Below are 23,595 nucleotides of genomic sequence, written 5' to 3' on the forward strand. Positions count from 1 at the left end.
GTGAATATTGAGAGAGAAAAGAAGAAAGTTGGGAACTGAGCCTCGGAGTCTCCAGTGTTGAGAGGTTGGGAAGAGGACTGAGGTTCCCTTATAACTTCCAACTCTTCCCTCAGCAGTACAGCTGCCTTCAGCAGAGATGGGTCCAGGCCTTTTGACTTTCATTTAAGGATATTCATCTTAGGCCAAGAAAAGACAACTCAGGTAGAAACTACAGAAAGTAGCAGAAAAAGATTTTCTAACATACTGATTTCTCTTTCCTGTCCTTTCTACTCCTAAACCACTTCCTTGGCCTCACCCTTCTTTTCCTTCTCTTTTTGGATTTTGCTTTTGAGTTTTGGGAAATTTCCCCACTTTTCTGATTGCAGCTCAGATCATTATAGGCTGCAAGATATTTTGGAATATTGCATAGTTTTTATTTTTTAAAATTAATAGTAACGGGATTTTGGGTCATTTTTGTACTTGGAAGCCTGCAGTGTAGGAAAGACTAACTACACATTCTTGATTTTGTTGAAATACAGTAGGATGTTTCTCTGTTCCTTTCCTGCTTAGATTATTAAAAGGCCTTCCCCTTCCCTTTCCTTTTCAAACATGTAGGACCAGGCAGCTTTATTTGAAAAACCTCAGGATACTTCCCTTCTGTGGAAGGTTTGACTATACAGCTCATACCTTATTTTGGCTTAATTAATCGTCAAATACAGAGCTCCTAAAAGAAATGTTTGTTTCCTTTTCATCTTTGGAATTCTAGAGCATGAACTGAATTAATAAAGTCAAATTTCTTTTGCTAACTGCCCCCAAAGGATTTATTGAACTGTGTTCATTCGTCTTTGTTACACACATTGCTATGCCTCCCTTAGTGAACCTTTTTTTTAAAAAATATGTTTTTATTGATTTCTTTTTAGAGAAAGAAGAAGGGAGAAAGATAGAGATAGAAACATTGATAAGAAAGAAACACATCAATTGGCTACCTCTTGCTTGCCCCCTATTGGGGATTGAGACCGCAACCTGGTCATGTGCCCCGACTGGGAATTGAATCCGTGACCTCTTGGTTCCTTCCTGGGTAGACACTCAGCTGCTAAGCCACAACAGTCAGGCTCCCTTATTAAATCTTACAAAAGATTTCATTTATTATAAACTAGAGGCCTGGTGCATGAAATTCATGCACAGATAGGACCCTAGGCCTAGCTGGTGATCAGGGCCGATTGAGGCCTTCCAGCTGCCAGCCAGGGCCTTCCTTTGTTCTGTGTCGCCCCCTGGTGGTCTGAGCACATCATAGCGAGTGATCGAACTCCCAGTCTTCCAGTTAAACTCCCGAGGGGACACTTTGCATATTAGCCTTTTATATATATATAGATTTGGTATCAATATATATACAGAAACTTGCAAGGTAGGTGGACTATATTAAATGAGCAGTGCTAATATAGAGTTAGTTTCTCAAACAGTTTATGAAACCAAGATTAACTTGGTAAAGGGATTCAGGGGTTCTGCTTGAAGAAATATAAACACATCTTTCTAGCTCCTGAACCTCTTCAAAGTCAGCATTTTGACTGCTTGTTATTCATTTTGTCTTTCTTGTACTCAGGGTCCCCCCTTAAATTCTTTAAACTCCAAGCAATGAAACTTAAATAAAACTTTTAGAGAGACACTTAAAATTCATGGACAACAGAGGATGAAAGAACGGAAAAGAAAGGCCCTTCAAAGGTGTTCGGGTTTATTACTTTGCCTCTCACCAGAACAGTCTTTAAATTGTTCCAGGAGGATGGATATAAATTCTTTTATTTTTTATTTTTATTTTAAAATATATTTTATTGATCCCTCACAGAGAGGAAGGGAGAGGGATAGAGAGTTAGAAACATCAATCAGCTGCCTCCTGCACCTCCCCTACTGGGGATGTGCCTGCAACCAAGGTACATGCCCTTGACCGGAATCGAACCTGGGACCCTTGAGTCCCCAGGCTGATGTTCTATCCACTGAGCCAAACCGGTTAGGGCTAAATTCTTTTATTTTAAAGGACACAGGCATAATTTCCCTTGGAATTCTGGTTGACCTTTAACAGCTGTCTTTGCCTCAGATGACTTCTTGATCTTTGCCCTAAATCCCATGGGTTTCAACTTAAGACCATTTCCTGTGTATTTATTATCTGTGAAGAGGATAAAGTTTAGCTCCTCTGCTACTATATTACCATCAGTCCTTATGAAATCAAAATGTTGAAGTTTGGGGGAATCTTAGAGTTTATCTGATTCAACATTCTCCTAATGCTAGTCTTTATTGCTTGAGTACCTTTAGTGATCTCCCATTGTTAGCCCTAGCTGGTTTGACTCAGTGGATGGAGCATCAGCCTGCGGACTGAAGGGTCCTGGGTTCGATTCCAGGTCAGGGCACACACCTGGGTTGCAGGCTCGATCCCTAGTAAGGGGGCGTGCAGGAGGCAGCCAATCAGTGATTCCCTCTCATCATTGATGTTTCTTTCTTTTCTTTTTTTCAAATCTTCACCCGAGGATATTTTTCCATTGATTTTTAGAGAGAGTGGAAGAGAGAGGGAAAGACAGAAAGAAACATCGGTATGAGAGAAACACATCAATTGGTTTTTGTTGCCTCCTGCATGTGCCCCAACCAGGGCCTGGGCCGAGGAGGAGCCTGCAATCAAGATATGTGCCCTTGACCAGAATCAAACCCGGGACCCTGCGGTTCATAGGCCAATTCTCTATCTACTGAGCCAAACCGGCTAGGTCCACCATTGATATCTCTTTCTCTTTCTCCCTCTTCCTCTCTGAAATCATTAAAAATATATTTAAAAAATCTCCCATTGCTACATAGCTCTCATTATTAGTAAGTTAATTGTACTTGAGAATAAAAAAGCTTTTTCTTCACTAGGCTCATGCATCCATTTCTCTGGACCTTTTCTCCTACATCTAATTCTCCATTTTTCCAAACATCACCTTTGTGGCACTCCTCTACGGCAAGGATCTGTCTGATTTCTCAATAGTGCCTCTTTGGTTGTTGTTGTGACATAATGAAGTGAGATTTAAGAAAACCAAACTATGAAAACTGAACATATCCAAACAGCATTCAGTTTGTGTGACGGGAGTGGAGAGGTCAGTTCTGGAAATGACAGGAGTGCTTCAGGAAAATTACTGCTGTGTAGTAGCACTTTGTAGTTAAGTAGAACTTCGTATTTTTATAAGTACCGCGCGCTAACCGATTGCGCCACTGGAGCTCCATGAACTTCGTATTTTTAAAAGTGTGCTCATATTCATGATCTCATTTAATCTGCACAATGAACTTGTGCATTGGGGAAGGTATATATTATTAATCCAATTTGACAAAACTGTATCTCAGTTAGTAAGGGACTGACCCAAGGTCATAAGTCTAGATGGAGGCAGACATCCATCACCCTTGCGATCTATTTGGGAGATCTCTTACTCAGATCTAACACCTGGGGAAGTGGGTGAGAGATTTCAGGGACAAGAATGGAGATTCCAGTAGCCTGGAGGAATTATTCATTTTTCTCAACCTGACTCATTCCCAGGGAGTAGCTATATATCTTTGAGAGCTGCTCACAGCCTGCCTTATCTAGACTGGCCACCCTAGAGTATTCATGTATTGGCAAGTCCACTTTAGCCTAACCTTATTAAGTGCATGCTGCTCAATTATCAAATGTAAAGTGGGTTATCAACTCTGATGCTGGGGAATGTCACTGACTTATCACCATTGACACCCCCTGCCCCCACTACGTACCAATTGCATCACTAGGATGGATGCAGATCAGATACCTAATTTGATCTGGTGTTAAAATTAGGTTTAAATACTCTTGTGCAATGTTACTGGGAATGTAAAATCATGTAGCTGTTATGGAAACCAGTATATCACTTCCTCAAAAAATAAAAATGGATTTACCACAAGATCCAACAATCCCATCTCTGGATGTATACCCAAAGGAACTGAAAGCAGGGTCTCAAAGAGATATTTGTATACCTATTTTCATAGTAGCATTATTCACATTAGCCAAAAGGTAGAGGAAACCCAAGTGTCCATTGATGGATGAATGAATAAACCAAGTCTGATATACACATATGGTGGAATATTATTCAACCTTAAAAAGGAAGGAAATTCTGACATGTGCTATAGTATGGATGGACCTTGAGGACATTATACTAAACTAGAGGCCCGGTGCACGGATTCGTCCCGGGCACGGATTCGTCCAGGGCATGTCCGACCTGTCTTGCCCAGTCCCTATCAGCCAAACCCCAGCAGCAAGCTAACCTACTGGTCGGAGCGTCTGCCCCCTGGTGGTCAGTGCGCACCATAGTGACTGGTCAAACGAACAGTCAGACACTTAGCATGTTAGGCTTTTATTATATAGGATGATATAAGCCAATCGCAAAAAAGGACAAATACTGTATGATTCTACTTCTGTGAGGAGCCTAGAGTAGCAAAATTATGGAAACAATACTAAAATGGTGGTTACCAAGGGCTGATGGGAGCAGGAAATGGGGAGTATAGAATTTTAGTTTTGTAAGATGAAAAGAGTTCTGGAAATTGTTTGCACAATGTACAGTGTAAATGTACTTAATACTACTGAACTGTACACTTAAAAAAAGGTTAAGATGGTAAATTTTATGTTCTGTATATTTTACCAAAATTAAAAAGAAATTAAGTTTTAACAACCACTGCAGCCACAGAGGCAGAAGAATAACAAGAAAGGTTCATAGAATAAGGACCCAAAATGATAAGAATATACTTTTAGCTATTTTAAGTAAAACTTTCATGAAGTATGAGAGGCACAACATAAACAGGAAGTAATTGTGAGTAGCAAATGCTAAGAAAATAACTAAATTACTTGTACAAAGAGTGTGGGCATGACTGTTGGTTGAATGAATATCAGATGCCAAGACATGTTTCATATGAATGAGATGACAGTGGTATCATTATTCTTAAAAAAGAGAAACTACTAGGAATGTAGACTCTTAGTTGAGGTTTTAAGCGCTATTGTATCTGTATATTGTATTTGCATATTCATCAAAACATTCTGGAATAAACAATACTGATCTAAAACCATGTAAACTTGCATATTAATTGCAAAGACTGTATTATTTCATGCCTTTATAGTAATGAAATAATAAGGTCCCTGGGATTTGCTTCAAAATAATCCAGGGGGGTGGAGGAGGAAATGTGGGTAGAAATATAGTCCAAACAACACTGACCAGGATTTGGTAATTTTTGAAGCTGGATGATGTGTGAATGGTAGTTCTTTATACTTTTCTATTGTTGTAAAAGCTTGAAATTGTCCCTAATAAAAGGTTTAAGACATTGAAAAAGAAAAGAAACAGATTTTTGTTGAAATTTATGTCATCAACACTTTGCTTCATCAAGTCCCTTTTCTGGCTTTTGTTTTTCATAGATTGGTCTAATTTTTTGCTAATAATTTTGAAGATTTCAGATATTCACCATTAGAAGGTGTTTAGAAAGGCAGAAGGAAGGGGGCAATATTCCAATGGCTACCTTTGGATACTTTTAATTCCCTTTTCTTTTAACAAAGGACTATTCGCCTACTTGTTAGCTTTTTACTTAGAACATTTTATAATACCATGCTGGTGCATTTAAAATTTAAAATGTAAACAAATAATGTAAAACAGACAAGGCTGATTTTTTTATTCTTTGTAGATTTGTTGATATGAAAATAGAATTATTATTGAAACAAAATTGACCCCAAGGGCAATATGCCATCACATTGCTTGACATTGTCTTGCTGAATCTGTTGATACCTAGTCTTACACTTCTTTTTTATTGTTGACAATATTATAGATGTCCCGAATTCCCACCTAGCCTTTGTTCCCCTCCACCCAGTCCCGTCCCCTCCCCAGGCCTTCACCACACTGCTGTCTGTGTCCATGAACTACACATATATGCATATATGTTCTTTGGTTAGCCTCTAAGTAGAATTCTTATATTCCGGCAGTACTTTTCCCCCCCAGCACATTACACTTTTATCTTCGCACAGAGCTCATGAAATTTTGATGATGACTGAAATGCAAGCTATTGAATACTTGCCTAATTGATCTGAGCTCATCTTTAATATTGACATCACATTCCATTATGTAACTCGATTCAGGAGATGGTTTTTCAGAGGTAGGCTGTTTCTTTCATTTTGCTGCTCATACTTCAACTTTTCTGTTGCTAAATAGGGGGATGAGATGATGATTTGCACATTTCTACCTCTGTTTAAAGCTTATTTAAGAAGACTTGAGACTATCATTAGTTAGGGTGCTTTGAAATTATCTGTGAATTTTATTTATATATTAGCACTATTAGAAATGGGCATCAATAATTGAGGACGAATTATAGTTTTTAGCTGCTTTGCCAAATGGAAAAAACATTGCTCTGTTTACTAAAATTGGACAACTAGGCACGGGTCTTTAAGAAGCAATGGGATTTTTACACGATATGTGCTCTCATGCTAGTAATTTTTATAACTTGCAGCTGCAGAAAAATACTTATTTTTAAATAGCAAGCATAAGTGTTGGAAATGAGCTCCTTTCTCTTAGCTGTCAGGGTAACCATTTCCCTTGAACTGTGATTGCAGTCAGTTGTGACATATCACTTTCAGCCTTTTCTCCTTCTGCATTCCAAGAAGATTGAGCATTATTGAGCATAAACCTTTCTCCCAAGAGTTCAGAATGGCCAAAATTGTACATTGAACCTGAGCATATACCTTAAAGTGGAGTTCCATGTGCTTATTGAGCTCTTTGGAATTAAACAGATGATAGAAAAGTAATTAGCTAAGGTTCTTGGCACATTTTCCCATTCTTTTCTTTGGTAGTTGTCTGTTTTGTCTCTGTGAAACAGAAGATTAGCCTCCCATTTTAATAAAGTGTGAACTAGAGTTAGTTAGACTTAATTTCTTCCACTGAAGACAAATTTTAGGTATTTATGATTTTCACCAATAAAGAAAAACCACTTTCATTAAATATCTGGCTATTTTCAAGCTTAAAAGTCTGAGTATGGTTGCAAAATGTTAGAATTCTAAAAACCTAAATATAAAAATAAACTGTTGGTTCGACAGTGGGAGGTGAAGTTGATGAATCACTTTGATATCAAGCATTGTTTGATTCTTTTGTCAGTTACTTAGTGTATGCTTTATTTTCTTAGTTATTTTCACTGCTTCTTTTCATTTCCCTAGGTATAGGTAATTTTGAGGAAGAAAATATTTTATATTGCTAGGCATTAAGAAGTATTACATTAGTTGATATTTTAAAAGACCTTTTATGCTAAATGTGGAGCCAGATAAACTGAAAAACAAAACAGAAATATACTGAAATTGACCAAAGTCATTCTTCATTGCAGTTCTGTCACTTATTCTGATTTTAATAATGAGAAGAATTGTGTCACCTTACAAGAAAGAGACTATGCTTTGTGTTCTAAACTTTAGCCCTAGGGAATTGTGGCATTTTAATAAATTTTTAATAATGACTCTCTGGTCTACTTTTTTTTTTTTTTTTTTGAATAGTTACTGCTTAGCTCTCATGGAGTAAGAGAAGTTGTAAGTGGAGAAATCCATGGAGAAAAGGAAAATCATAGACTCAGTTATTGTGGCCAATTGCCAAGTTAGATTGTATTTTAGCTCCAGAAGTACCTTTCTTGATACTTTTTTGAATGTTATCTATTCATCATGGAAACAGAAATTAAAAGGTTTTTTTTTTTTTGTTTTTTGTTTTTTTTGGTTAATCCTCACCTCAGGATATTCTTTTGATAGATTTTTAGATAGAGTGGAAGGGACGGGGAGAGACAGAGAGAGAGAAAAACATCAACCTGAGAGAGACACATGGATTGGTTGCCTCCCACAGGTGCCCCAACCCTGGCCGGGGACTGAGTCAGCAAATGAGGTACGTGCCCTTGACCAGAATGGAACTGTGGCCCTTCAATCCTCAGGCCAGTGCTCTAACCACTGAGAAAAACCAGCTAGGGCAAAATGTTTTTTATATTATATGATATAAAAGCACCTGGGTTAGTAATGTGCTGGTCCTAGTTTAATTTTGCTTGAGCTAAGACTTAAACTTTTCAGCAAACATTAACGGTGGGAGAGTGTATTCTGGTACCATACAGCCTTTGTAAGTGTACATTCGGTCTTTGGCACTTACTAGCTCAGTGCCTTTGACACAGTGAGTTATTCAGCTTCACTATGGCTCAGATTCCTCAATTGTAGAGTGTTCATCATTACTTTATAATGTTATTGTGAAGATTCATCTTTTTATAGTGCTCAAAACTGCATTTGGCACAGAGTGAGTGCTATACCTGTTTACTATTATTATTTAACAATCTATGTGCGGGATAGGGTTCTAGATGTACTGAAAATATGGAAGTGGGAGGGTCTGCGCGGGTGGAACCCAGGGCGGCAGCTCCACGGGGCCTGGCTCAGGTGCCTCTCCAAGGCCAGGGCGGCTGCCATGGGCCCTGAGTTTTGCCCCCTCATCTTGGGAGGCTTCAGCGCGTCCTGGAGAGAAGGCGGCCGCCTCGCTGGTTTTCCATCGTTAAGCTGCTCAGCGCCCTCCATTCCTTCACCAACTCTCGGGAGAAGGGCCCAGCCCTCCAGAGCCACATCGTCCCGGTCGGAATAGAAACGCAGAGAGAGGTCGGAGGAGACCAAGATGGCGGCGTAGGTAAACACCGGAGACCGCTGCCGCAAACAACCATTTCAAAAATACAACTAAAAGACGGAACAGACATCACCCAGAACCACAGGAAGGCTGGCTGAAGAGAGACTCTACAACTAGAAGGAAAGAGAACAGCAAATCGAGGCTCAGAGGCGGCGCAGTGTGGAAAATACAAAGGTACCAAGGTGCGCGCGCAAAGCGGGCTGGTGGCTGAGGGCGCGGTTGTCGTTTTCTGTCGGGAGTGAGTCTCAGACTCTGGGCTCCAGATCCGGGCGAGTCTCTAGGGACCCAGACTCAAACGGGAGAAGCGGGATTATCCGGCATCAGTTGGAACCTGAGGGCAGCTTTCTCTCCGAGGTTTGCAGCGGCTGCCGGGGTTCTGAGAAGCAGAGCCTCTGGGAACGGGACTGAGCGTGGCCATAACTGCTCCCTCCGCCCGCCCTGTTGATCCCGCCCCGCCCAAACCCTGCGCACAGCCATTTGCCGATCGCCTCAGGCAAAGGCTGGATTAGCGCCTCCCCAGAAGGCAGACGTTTTCCATACAGCTGATTCCTATAGCCAGTCGGCCTGGTGGTCAAATCCCTCCAGTGTTAACTACAACAATTAAGGCTTGGCTAGAACAAGACTGTGCACAGAGACCACAAGGGGGTGCACCAAGAAAGCATAAAAGATGCGGAGACAAAAAAACATGACAGAAATGGAGGATATGGAGCTAAGAATCGCAATTTTGAGGGCTTGCCATAAATTTGTGCAGAGCCTCACGAAAACTAATGAGACCCTCGATGCTACGATAAAGAAATTAGAAAGTAAGCATACACGGACTGAGATAAAGGATATTATACCCAATAGCAGACCAGAGGAGCACAAGAATCAAACCAAAGATTCGACAAAAAACACCCAATTGGAAAAGCAAAATGAAAAAAGAATCCGAAAGTGTGAAGATAGTGTAAGGAGCCTCTGGGACAGCTTTAAGCGGTCTAATATCAGAATTATTGGAGTGCCAGAAGATGAGAGACAGCAAGATATTGAAAACCTATTTCAAGAAATAATGGCAGAAAACTTCCCCCATCTGGAGAAAGAAATGGACTTACAGGTCCAAGAAGCGCAGAGAACCCCAAACAAAAGGAATCCAAAGAGGACCACACCAAGACACATCATCATTAAAATGCCAAGAGCAAAAGACAAAGAGAAAATCTTAAAAGCAGCAAGAGAAAGAGGCTCAATTACCTACAAGGGAATACCCATACGACTGTCAGCTGATTTCTCAACAGAAACTTTGCAGGCCAGAAGGGAATGGCAAGAAATATTCAAAGTGCTGAATACCAAGAACCTACAACCAAGATTACTTTATCCAGCAAAGCTATCATTCAGAATTGAAGATCAGATAAAGAGCTTCACAGATAAGGAAAAGCTAAAGGAGTTCATCACCGCCAAACCAGTATTATATGAAATGCTGAAAGGTATCCTTTAAGAAGAGGAAGAAGAAAAAGGTAAAGATACAAATTATGAACAACAAACATGCATCTATCAACAAATGAATCTAAGAATCAAGTGAATAAATAACCTGATGTACAGAATGAACTGGTGATTATAATAGAATCAGGGACATAGAAAGGGAATAGAATGACTATTCTTGGGGGGAAAAGGGGTGTGGGAGATGCGGGAAGTGACTGGACAAAAATCATGCACCTATGGATGAACACAGTGGGTGGGGAGTGAGGGTGGAGGGTGGGGTGGGAGCTGGAAGGAGGGGAGTTATGGGGGGAAAAAAGAGGAACAAATGTAATAATCTGAACAATAAAGATTTAATTTAAAAAAAAAAAAAGAAAATATGGAAGTGAATAGCATAAGATTTTAGGGATTTTGCAGTCTTGTGGAAGTGAACAAGCAGATGGTTACAATGTAGGCTGATAGAGGTGCTTTAAGGGAATATTAGAGTCACTTATCTCAAAGTAGGAAGTTCAGAGAAGGCTTCCTGAAAGAAGTGGTTGCTGGGCTGAGTATTGAAGGACTAAGAAGAAATGGGGAAAAGCCTTCCAAGCAGAAAGAGTAGGATGTCCTAAAGGAGCAGCGGGGGGAGAGAGAGAGGGAGAGAGAGAGAGAGAGATCTGTCCTTTTGGGGAAATAGAAAGAGTTCCTAAGGAACCTGGCATAGAGTATAAAAGGCTGGTGATAAGTAAGGTCACAAAGGGCTCTGTTTTCTATGCCAAAGAGTTTGGACTTTTATTCCTTGGCATTAGGGGCCCCTGAAGAACCATGGATAAGGGGTGGGGGGTGTTGAGATGAGAATTTGAGTTTAGAAAGATTAGTGTTGTGCCAGTGTAGCAACTGGATTGAAAGAGTACAGGTTAGACTACAGAGACTAATGCTATGGTCCAAGCAAGAAATGAATAGGCCTGAATTAAGATAGTAATAATGTAGGTGAAAAGAGAGGAATTAATTTGAGAACTATAAAGGATTAGAATAAACATAGCTCGGTAACAAATAATATGTGGGGTGAGGAAAAAGGGAGAAATACATATTTTTTAAAATTATTTTTTTAATTTAAATTCTTTGTTGTTTAAAGTATTACGTATGTCTCCTTTATCCCCCATTGACCTCTCCCTGATTACCTCCACCCCCCAGCACATGCCTCACCCCCCCTATTGTCGTGTTCATTGGTTATGCTTATATGCATGCATACAAGTCCTTTGGTTGATCTCTTACCGCCCCTCCCCACCTTCCCTCTGAGGTTTGAAGATCTGATCGATACTTCTATGTCTCTGAATCTATTTTTGTTCATCAATTCATGTTGTTTATTATATCCCATAAATGAGTGAGTTCATGTGATATTTACCTTTCTCCGATTGGCTTATTTCACTTAGCATAATGTTCTCCAAGAACATCCATGCTCTTTCAAATGGTAAGAGTTCTTTCTTTTTTTATAGCAGCATAGTATTCCATTGTGTAGATGTTCCACAGTCATTTTTTAAATATATATATTTTTTGTTTCTAGTTTTATTTAATCTAGACAATTTTAGAGTCTATCACTAAATGGGAACACAGCAAGATGAGAGGAACAGGGTGTGGTGTAGGGGAAGGGGAGGATATGTTGGTATTTGTATGTATTGATTTTGAAGTGCCTGTGAGACATCCAAGGAGTGATGTCTAGAAAGCAGTTGGATATTAGAATACAGAATTCACTGGAAGAGACAAAGTTGGCGAAATAGTTTTGGTAATCAGCAGCACATAGAATGTTGTTAAAGCGATGAGAGTGAATGAAACTAGTCAGGGAGAGCCTCTAGCATGAGAAAGGAAGATGAGATCCTAGAAAATATGCTGAGATTCCAGAAAATAATGTATGAGTGTTAAATGGTGGGAGAGAAAGCCATCAGAATCAGAAGCAATCAGAGAGGAAAACCAGGGCAGAATGGTGTCACAGAAGCAAGAGAAGAGGAATTCCAAGAAAGGAGTGGTAATGATATATAATATTGCCAAGAAATCAAGAAGGGTGAATTTTGCTCTGAATTTTAAGCAACAAAAAGGAAATTGATATTTTGGGAAGAGGAAAGGATAGATGTATAATGTTGGGTAGAAACCATATTTCAGTGGGTTGAAGAGTATATAGGATTTTTTTTTTATTTCAAGACGGCAAATAAAAACTTTTCAATTTCTGACTCTTCTCAAAAAAGTTCTCCAAAACCAACAAGAGAATAAGAAACTAAAAGACAAAGTCAATCTTTGAAGAAAGTGAGAGAATTTGTCATCAGGAACCACAATACATGAAGAGGAAAGCAAATGGAGAAAGGTAAATAACCTAGCCAAGAGGAGGAAGTGTTTACAGAGACTAACCATTGCCCCCTGCCCAGCACCCCAGACACAGTCAGGAATAGGCATCACCAGGCTGTGTTGCAGGCAGAAATGAGATGAGGACTGAAAATAGGAATTGTTTTTAAAAGCCTTCATAAGGAGCATTTGACCAGGCACCTTCAGTACTCAGTCAGACATCTTCTTCCTAAGTCATACTTTCCCTGGCTTTATTTGAGAATGTTCCAGTCAGACTGCCTTGTCTTTGTCTTCTGTCCCCACCCAGGTACATGGCCTTCAAGGGGCTCTGTATTGGTGCTTTGCTTCTCCATCTCTCTTGCTTTTGAGGCGTTTCCTTATTTTCCTGCCAACGCATGGATGCATTAAAATACACACACACACACACACGCACACACACACGCACACACACACACGTGTTGTTATTTCATCCAGCATTTTAAAATATTTTTAGATTTTCCTACTATATTTAGATATAGTAGGAAGGCTTGTTAAGATGTCAAATATGCAATATAGCTGAGAAGCCCTGGTCTTGTTTTTGTAAGACTAAAGAGGTTCCCCAAACTGGTTCTTCTCAGATCAGAGCTACATGTGCTCCTAGGGCCCTTGAGAGTTAACAATTCTGTACATCATTGTCACAATACACTCCCACCCTCCCCCAACCAGGGAACCAAGACATGACTTCTAATCCTCCTTTGTATATAATTTTATTTCTACGTAGGGCTGTGCAGCAGTACATTGAGCCAACTGTTTCTTATCTCTTAGTCTTAAAGCAAATGACACAGCGCCTTCGTTTCCTGCAGATGGTAGGACTCATGCTCACGCAGGGCATTGAGAAGTACTCTAGGGACGCACTTATTTCAAGTCTCATACTTCAGTACATGTTTGTTACTTCAGCTAAGCCAAGTCAGTTTTCTGCTTGCACAATGTTTTGTTATAACTTGGAGTTGAACATAAAACTTCAAATAGAGAAAATATCGATGCATTATTTTTTATGACAAAAATAGCTTTGGGAGAGGGAAGGGGGTGTAGTTTGTTTGTTTATTTATTTAATATTGATTTATTAGAGAGAAAGGAAGGGAAAGGAAGAGAGAGAAACATCAATGGCAGAGCAAAACACTGATTGGCTGCTTCCTGCACACCCCCTGCTGGGGATCGAGCCCGAAACCTGGGCATGTGGCCTGACCAGGAATCGAACTAGCAACCTTTTGATGCAAAGATGGATGATGCCGAACCAACTGAGCCACATCAGCGAGGGTGGGATGTAGTTTTTAAAAACAACTGGTTGTAATGTGTCCTAAAGCTTAAACTTTTATCTAGAAATTCTTTAAACTTCATGATAAACTTTATTCTAATTCACTCTAATAAGAGTAGAATTTCTAGAATTTATAGTCTGTGATTATACACAAATCAGTTTCTTTGACTCAAAATCAGAGCAAAGGTCACTTGTATACACTCACCCCCTTTTGGTACAGATATTTTAGAGCACAATTAGGCAGTATCTTTCAATTATAAAAAACAAGTTATTTTATTTATTACTTTTAAGAGTTATTTTAATATTTTATTTTACTAAAGTTATTTTATCTACTAATTTCCAATAAATTAAAAAGACGTTATTTTATTTATTAATTTTTACTTTTTGGTTTTGGGAATCAACAACTCTAAAAAATGTTATATTCCAACACACATCTTTTTTTTTTTTTCTAGAGGGGCAATGAGGAGAATAGGAGATATTTTCTGTTTTCTTTCTTACATGATATCTCTAATTCCTTAGCTTTTAAACTTAGTCCAGGATAAACATATAAACAGGCATTGCGTAAGTTGTAAGACAAAACTAATTAGAGATGCTGGAATTTGGGCATTAAAAAGGCTTTAGAGATGATGGATGGACTCGTTTACAATTTAGGAATCTCAAAAATTACTCAGCCTGGGCTGTCACTTTGAGGAAACAAAGTGACCCACACAAGTGACCTGAGATTCCACACATCATAACCCTTTACTTCCAGAGTCACAGCTGGAAATACCCCCTCCTAGTTGAACACACTCGCTACTGTGTTGTATGCTTCCCTCTTTCTATGCCATGTTTAGCAAAGCATATTCATTTTTTATATAAATTAAAAAATACTTATGTTTTGTAAAATGAACTGACCCCTCCCATGTTTAAAGTTAATTTAGGAAACCCAAACATATTACATTAAGTCTATTACAGAATAGATTTTGGAATGTATGGGACTATTAAGCAGGCAGCATAGATTTCTTAAGTTTGTTTCTATAACATGTGTAATCACCATGACTCCAGACAAATTTGTCTGTTTATTAGAGAAAAGAATCAGGAAGTCTGAGATGTAGACGGTTCAGGATACCAGGGAAGTGAAAAAAAAAAGCCTCTTCTGAGCCCAGAATGCTGCTTTTTATAAACAAAGGACTATCATTTCCTGTTTCTTAATCCTATTAAAACTCCATTGAAACTTAGGCAGCTCTCTGTAGCTCTAGAGATAACCATAAAAAAATAAAACCATACAAGAAAAGACATTCTAAAGACACATATTTCACGTCCACAGCATTCTTATTGTTGCTAACTAATGATAATAATAATGGTAGCTGGTATTAAGTACTTCCTGTGAGCCAGGCAGTGTGCTAGGCAATGGGCATTAGCTCACTTAATCCTGACAACTACCCTAGGAAGTAGATTTCCTTTATAGATTAGAAAACCAAAGCTCAGAAAGGTTAAATAGCTTGTCCACAGGCAAGAAGCTGATAGGGAGTGAAGGTGGGCTACGAAACAGTGATCTGCCAGACCCCAGGGCCACATCCGTTCTCTGTTGTCTCCCCAGTTAGCTTGCTGAGAACAGTTTCATTTCTGGTGTATGGTTAGGCAAGTTTTACTGTGGCTTGTGAAACCAGGTTAATGCTTCAAACCTCTTTTTCCAAGACAAGCTTCAGGACAGTATGACAGGCAGTGATTGGGGTGAAGGAGAAGAAGAAGGAACGAATATTTACTGAAGGAGATTGGTATTTGTGGAGTACTGACTGTGTGTTAGGCAGTGCAGATTCATGTTTCCATTCTACAAATACTTACTGAGCGCCTGTGGTGAGTTTGTCCCTGTGTTAGGAACGGGGGCTACAACCCTGAGCAAAACAGAGTCCCTGCACTCCCAGAGCTGGTTATTCAGGGGGAGACAGACAGCACACAGATTAACATGTAAATATATATCATGTCGCCCTAGACAGTTTGGCTCAGTGGATAGAGCGTCGACCTGCGGACTGAAGGGTCGCAGATTCGATTCCGGTCAAGGACACATGCCCAGGTTGTAGGCTGGGTCCCCAGTAGGGGGCGTGCAGGAGAGAGCCAATCAATGATTCTCTCTTATTGTTGATGTTTCTATCTCTCTCTCCCTCTCCCATCCTCTCTGAAATCAATAAAAATAAATAAATAAAAAGAAAATAAATATGTAACATGTCAGGTGGGGTAAGTGCTTTGGAGAAAATTGAATCAGGCGAAGGGGTATAGAATGATGGGGTGGGTGTTAGGTCTGATTGAATAATTGAATGGACACACACCCGCCCAGGAACTAACCTTTAGACCACTTCCCAACAGACATTCCCTTAACACCTTGAAGAGTGATATATTCAAGGTGATACCATTGTAATAACCTCGTTATTAATAACAGGAAAGGAGCAACTAGAGAGTCTAGGCATGCCATTTATACAGCTTTGCCAGGAGGCTGCAATGAACACTCTCTTAACACTTGCTAGGACCACATTCTACCTGCTAAGACCATTGTCTTTCCCCTCAGGTCCCTCCCAGAGAATTCTCTGCCCAGAAAAAGCCCGCCTAGAGTCCTTTAAAGTCTCTGACTCCCAGTCCTTGGATCCTGGCACCATTTGGGGGCTCAGCCCATCTGGTATCCAGATGACCTAATATATTCATAATTCTTTACCCCCTTTGGCCTCATGTGTTCCTCCTTTGGTGACCCCAACAGTGGGGATAATAGTACCTAAGGTTGTTTGGGAAGAACTTTATTTAAAAAAGTGACATTTGAGTCTGGCCGGCGTGGCTCAGTGGTTGAGCATCAACCTATGAACCAGGAGGTCAAGTTTTGATTTCTGGTTCAGGCACATGCTCATGTTGTGGGCTCAATCCCCAGTGTGGGGTGTGCAGGAAGCAGCCAATTAATGATTCTCTCTCATCATTGATGTTTCCATCTCTCTCTCCCTCTCCCTTCCTCTCTGAAATCAATCTATATATATATATATTTTTTCAAGGTGACATTTGAGCAGGCATCGAAAGACAGCTCATGAGGCCTTGTGGGCTATGGTACAGGCTTAGGATTTTACCCTGAATGAAGTTGGAAGCTCCTTGAGCATTTTTGAGCACAGGCATGATATACTCTGCCTTGTGCTTTTTAAAGACTCAATCTAGCTTCTGTGTGGAGAATAGACCGTTGAGGGACAAGGAGAACATGTGACTGAGAATAAGAAGTCACTGTCATGTGTTCAATACCTACTATGCATTTTGTGTAGACACTTCTAATCGTTTCAGGAATCCAACTGAATTAAGTTAGCCCTGTGCACATGATAGGCTTAAAAAGCTCCTAGAGGCTTAGAAATTTGCCTAATGACCCGCAACTATGACTGTAGGAACTTGCTATCAGATTGACAGTTTTGGTGCAGCTCTTCAAAATGACAGCTGCCATTTAGGGTGTCCTCATGTAGGCCAGATCTGGTTCTAAGTGGAGGATTACACTAGTGGGATTCCCCTGTAACTAGTGGGAGTGGGGTTCTTGGGGCCCCACGGGAGGATAAGATGTGGCAAAAGGCTTTATTTTCATGGAGTTCCATTCCTTGGGTTGTAGAGTCCCAGGCCCCTTAACCCAGCCCTGAACAAGGTGCAGCTGGGGCTTTAGTAGAGCTAAAAGCAAAGCCAGTGTCCAGAGCTTCCCTTCCATGGTGGAGTTGAGTCCGGCAGAGCTTCAGGCTAGATTCAGTCCATCAGACCATGGTTTGGGCCCCACATGGCTGTGAGCCACGTGGGTGAACACAGGGGAGCCGCCTCCTGCAACAGGAGTCAGGCGGGAGCAGAGAGACAGAAAGAGAGAGAGACTCCTTTGTTCAGGAGCTTAAATATCAAATCTCCCCGTGCTTGCAGCGGCCATGCCTAGTGTGGCCACTGACTCAGTCACCCAGACCTTATTGGGCATGTGTCTGTTGTCCAGTCCCTTCTCCCTGCGATTTGCGGGGAACAGACCTGGAGAGTGTTCACTGCAGCCTCCTGGCAAAGCTGTATAAATGGCGCGCCTATACTCTCTAGTTGCCCCTTTGCTCTTTTCCTGTTATTAATAACGAGGTTATTACAATGGTATCACCTTGAATATATCACTCTTATATAACAGCTCTGAGAGGTAGGTATTATTTCCACAAGGAATCCAAGGTTCATGGAAGTTGTAACTTAATGACTTGCAACAAGGCCCCATAGCTAGTAAGTGGCAGAACTGGGAATCGAAGCCTGATCTGTGGACCTCCCACTTAATTATGGTGTAAGACAAAGAATTTACAACATTGTGAACAATTTGACTCTTCCTCCCCTTTCTGCCTTTCCCCGCTTGGCTTTGATTGCTTCCAGGTGATCCATACCATCCTTTTTGGAAGAGATTGCCTGACAAGTTACTAATAGTTTAGGATGCCTTTGTAGATTTTATTATCCCTCCTATAAGTATGTGTATTTCACAGGCTTATCAAAGGGAGAGGAACACCGAAAGTGACTCCCTAATATTTGGTAGGATCTTCTGACTCTATCAGGTCCCATGAAAGAGTGTGTTCTCCCTGGAGAATCAGGAAGGCAGGGGAGGAGACAAGGCCACCTGTCTTCATAATCAACAGAGTGGTGGTGAGGAGCTGTACTCCAAGCGTGTCAAACTCAAAGGCTAACACGGGCCTAATAAATGAGGCATGCGGCCCGTGGGTCAGGAGTTCGACATGCTTGCTGTACTCTGAACTAGGGAAATAAGAGGAGAGGATCGTCACAGTCAAATTACAAGCATGTACCCTGGGCAGTATTTCTCTTGAGCAGCAGCATGAGTTAAGGCCAGGCTTGTTTCTGTTGGTACAGAGACTCATTGGCTCCTTGAATCTCTGATAGTCTGAACTGGCTCTAGGAAAATTGTGAGGGAGACAACGTTTATCATACTTTGCCTCTACAGACCTCTTTCCATTACACTATATAGTGTGTGAATTACAGCAGTTGTTTCTACTTCCCTGACATGTAAAACCTCACTGCTCCCTCTTCCTGTTTTTCGAAATATTTCTTCGGGATGCAGTCTGATGGCCTTATTCACACTGAGGTATAAATGACTGATGTCACTTACTACTTTATATCTATTAGAAGCTTGAAAAGAAATAAAAAACTTTAAGCCAAAAGAATGAATCTTTATTACTGGAATTTTAGGCATCTGTGTACAGGTGATGCGAAGGGAGCTGAACATTTTTTTCAAGTCCTCAAAATGATACACTTTTTGGTAATATAACTATATATTCCCTGATATTTTAAGTATTCACTGGTTTTCATTTTATCTTTTAAATGGAATGCTATAAAAATGTTTTGAGGATTGCCCGACCAGTGTGGCTCAGTGGTTGAGCGTCAATCTACTAATATGAACCAGGAAGTTATGGTTCGATTCCCAGTCAGGGCACATGCCGGGGTTGTAGGCTTGATCCCCAGTAGGGAGCATGCAGAAGGCAGCTGATTGATGATTCTCTCTCATCATTGATGTTTCTCTTTCTTTTCTGAAATCAATAAAAGCATATTTTAAAAAATGTTTTGAGTATTATGTGCCCGACAGGCCTATTAGATGCTTTCCATACATTATGTCACTTTGATATTGTGTAACATCCTGTGAAGTAAGTGCGATTATCCACATTTAGAATATGGGCAAATCAGAGGTGAAATAACTTGCTTATGGTAGTGCGGGTGCTGAGGAACGGAGCTGGAGGAAACCCTGTGGCCTCTCACTCAGCCTGAGAGAGTCCTGCATGGTCTTTCTTCCCATTACACTATATAGTGTATGAATGACAGCAGTTGTTTCTACTTCCCTGACATGTAGTAAAGGTGACTCCTAAAACTCTTAAAGTAATATTGTGCCCAGTTGTAATTGTCAGGGTTCTCCAGAGAAACAGAGCCAAGAAGACACACACACACACACACACACATTTACTTTAAGAATTTGGCTCATGTGATTGTGGGGTGCACAAATCCAAAATCTGTAGGGCAGGTCTGCAGGCTAGAAATTCAGGTAAGAGTTGATGTTCAATCTTGATTTCATGAGGCCTCAGGTTGGACATGCAGTTAGGGTTTTGCCTAAAACTGGGTGCCATAGCCCTTCCAAGTTGACACGTAAATTAACCATCAAAGTTATAAACAGTGATTTTCACTGAACAGATTTTTGAAGGTACCTGGCTTCTTTACCTGCTAGCTTTCCAGCTGGGTCCTGTGCTGTGGATGGATACAGACACAGAACTCAGTCAGGAGGAAATGAAGCAGGTGCGAGGGAACAGCTATTGGTTTATTCCGTTTGTGTGTGTGTTTGTGTGTGGGTGTGTTTCTGATATAAGTCATCTTATTGTTTTCTGGACGTGGATATGCATTTTAAAAAATTCTTATTGTTTTATGATGTTGTTGGAGAAAGCTATCGGATTAGCTGGGAAAGCAGCAGTTGAGAAAGGGAGGAGAGAAAAACCCTTAAGCAATGTTTCAGGATCTGGAATACAACTGGGAAAGTCAGGCATTTGGAATTCACATAAACCAAAAGTGTACAGTATGACTAAGGAGGAGAAGGGTGGGCTGCAAAGCCAGAGCATAGGATTATAACTGATAAGGGAGCCCTGTGGTGACAGAATGAATGAATTTGCTTTATAAGCCCAGTGGGAAGAGTTTACCTATTTTCCGTTACTTAAACAAATGTTTCATTTATTTTATGTTATTATTTACTAGAGGCCCAGTGCACAGATTCGTGCACATTGAAAGGAAATTAGTTAGAAGGTGGCTGGCAGGGTGGGACTGGGCGAAAGGGGCCAGACATGCCCTGGAGCCAACCTCCCACGGTCCTTCCCTGGCCAGCCACACCTGGGGCAGTGCTGGGGCTCGAAGGGTGTCTGCAGAGTGAGCCGGGTCCCTCTGGCAGGTGGGGTCCCTCTGGCAGGTGGAGTCCCTCAGCCTGGCCTGTGGTGATGTCAGACATCCCCCGAGGGGTCCCGGAGTGCGAGAGGGCACTCTGCAAAGTTGCTGTCACTCAGCAGCTCCTGCATTGAGCATCTGCCCCCTGGTGGTCAGTGAGTGTCATACTCGGCTGGTCACTTAGCCTTTTATATATATAGATTTACTAGAGGCCTGGTACACGAAATTCATGCATGGGTAGGTTCCCTAGGTCTGGCTGGCGATCAGGGCCGATTTGGGCTTCCAGCTGCTGGCCAGGGTCTTCCTTTCCTGGCTGCTGGCTGCCAGCTGGGGCCTTCCTTCATTCCACACCGCCCCCTGGTGGTCAGTGCCTGTCATAGCGAGCGATCGAACTCTCAGTCTCCCGATGGAACTCCTGAGGGGACACTTTGCATATTAGCCTTTTATATTATACTAGAGGCCTGGTGCACAAAAATTTGTGCACTCGGGGGGGAAGGAGAGGTCCCTCAGCCCGGCCTGTGCCCTCTTGCAGTCTGGGACCCCTCGGGAGATAATGACCTGCTGGCTTAAACCTGCTCCCGCGTGGCAGAGGGCAGGCCCAATCCCTAGGTGCAGCCCCTGGTCAGGCTCAGAGCAGGGCTGATTGGGGGGTTAGGGCACCGCCCCCTGTCATGCACAGAGCAGGGCCAATCAGGGGGTTGGGGCACTGCCCCTGTCACTCACAGAGCAGGGCCAATCAGGGAGTTGGGGCGCTGCCCCCTGTCACTCACAGAGCAGGGCCCATCAGGGGGTTGGGGAGCTCCTCCCTGTCACACACAGAGTCGGGCCGATAGGGGAGTTGGGGCACCGCCCCCGTCACACACAGAGCAGGGCGGATCAGGGGGTTGGGGCACTGCACCCTGTCACACTCAGGGCAGGGCCAATGGGGAGGTTATGGCTCTACCCTGTCAAACACAGAGCAAGGCCCGTGGAGGGGGGTTGGGGCGCCACCCTCTATCACCCACAGAGCAGGGCCGATCAGGGGGATGGGACGCCACCGCTGTCACACTCGGTGCAGGGCTGATGGAGAGGTTATGGTTCTACCCTGTCACACACAGAGCAGGGCCCATGGGTGTGGCGGGAGGGAGGGGGGGTTGGGGCGCCACACCCTGTCACACACAGAGCAGGGCCGATCAGGGGATTGGGGAGCTCCCCCCTATCAGGCACAGAGCAGGGCCCGTGGGGGGGGTGGGTTGGGGTGCCGCCCCCTGTCACACACAGAGCCGCAGGGCAATCAGGGGTTTTGGGCGCTGCCCGCTGTCATGCTGATCCCGGTGCCGGGAGGCATATTATCCTTTTACTTTATAGAATAGAGGCCTGGTGCATGGGTGGGGGCCGGCTGGTTTTCCCTGGAGGCTGTCCTGGATCAGGGTGGGGGTCCCCACTGGGGTGCCTGGCCAGTCTGGATGAGGGGCTGAGGGCTGTTTTCCAGGTGGCGAGTGACTAAAGCTTCCAACCACTCCTTGTTTTCTTTTTTTTTTTAATTCTGGGCCAGCTTTAGCTCTGAGGCCTTGCTGCTGAAAACATCGATACAATGTTGCTAAAGCCCGGCTGAATGAAAGCCGGTTTCTGGTGTTTTGTTTATCTTCTTATTTGCAACATAGTTTCTTAGAGTTGTAGCTCAGAGGCTGGCTAGTGAGGCGGGGAACGTTGGGGAACGTTGGAGTTCGCAGCAAGCAAGCCTCATGTTCGCTTCCAGCTGCCTGGCTGCCGACCGCCATCTTGGCTGACAGTTAATTTGCATATACTCACTGATTAGCCAATGGGAAGGGTAGCGGTCGTACGCCAATTACCATGTTTCTCTTTTATTAGTGTAGATAGATTTATAAAGTGAAATGTGGCAACTTCTTTTTAAAAAAAATATTTTTATTGATTTCAGAGAAGAAGTGAGAGGGGGACAGAGATAGAAATATCAATGATGAGAATCATTGATTGGCTGCCTCCTCCTACTGGAGATCGAGCCCTGACCAGGATTTGAAAGTAGATAAACAGTGGTAAATAAGCAAGTCCACACAGTGAGTTGTAATCTTAGTCTATAAACTCTGGTGTAAGATGCATCTCAACTTAGATTCTGACACCCAGTCTCCCAGGCCTGGTGCTTCTCACTTCCTCCATCTCAAGAGTTCCGTTAAGGTTCTGGGGTCTTATAAGATGCCAAAGTGTCAGGAAATGGGAGGGAGCATTGGTGCCTCCAGGTTATGCAGACGTATCCCCATGACTGCTCCATAGGGCCTTTCAGGCTGCTCTTACTCTCAGGACACAGGGATCTTTGGAAAGCACCTTGTATCTATGCCCCCCTAGACACACCAGGCACCCATGTCTCTCAGGTCTTCTGGGATTCACCAACTCCCCTGCTCCAGGACCCACAGATGCTCCCTCTCACCCAGGGGGTGGGCCTCTTTGTAGGTTGGGAAAGTCTCATTCTCCAGAGCCCTCTTCCCTTTTCTATAGCCTTAGCCTCAACAGTGTTAGGTTTGTGGAAAATAAAAGGAAGGTATGCTTGCAGCCTATTTCTGCTTCCTGCCCTGACATGTAACTTTCCCTAGGGATAAAGCAAGGAAGGGACAGGGCTTGCTTTATCTGAGAGAGAGATCTACTACAAGGACACAATGAAGCGGGAGGTAGCTCTTACTATAGATGTAGGGGTCGTTGGGTCACATAACGTTGTGGATGGATCCAAGTGCTCTAAGACTGGCATGTGCAGCAGATCTTAGGGAAAACCCCAATGTTAGTTAATGGCATTTGTAAATGCACTTGACATCTATTCCCCAGAAGGGAGGCTGCAATTGAACTGGTTGCCACCATCCAGTAGGAAGCAGCCAGCTGGGCAGTTTTCCACCAAATCAACTCAGAGGCGGTGGACCTCCTTGCATCCAGGAACTGCTCCCTGGTGCCAATCAGTTATGGCTGTGGCTGCAAGGTTATTTCCACTTC

At 42.4% G+C, this 23,595-nt stretch overlaps 1 protein-coding gene across 10 annotated transcripts in view; it reads left to right on the plus strand.

The window, feature by feature from the left end:
* DST (dystonin) overlaps window positions 1–23,595 on the plus strand; it is a 432,285-nt gene that overhangs the window by 63,350 nt on the left and 345,340 nt on the right. The gene's annotated exons all lie outside the window — the stretch shown is intronic.

Source organism: Myotis yumanensis, unplaced genomic scaffold (assembly GCF_028538775.1).
Source record: "Myotis yumanensis isolate MYYU_CA2020_CCGP unplaced genomic scaffold, mMyoYum1.0.hap1 SCAF_6, whole genome shotgun sequence".
NCBI classification, from domain to species: Eukaryota; Metazoa; Chordata; class Mammalia; order Chiroptera; family Vespertilionidae; genus Myotis; species Myotis yumanensis.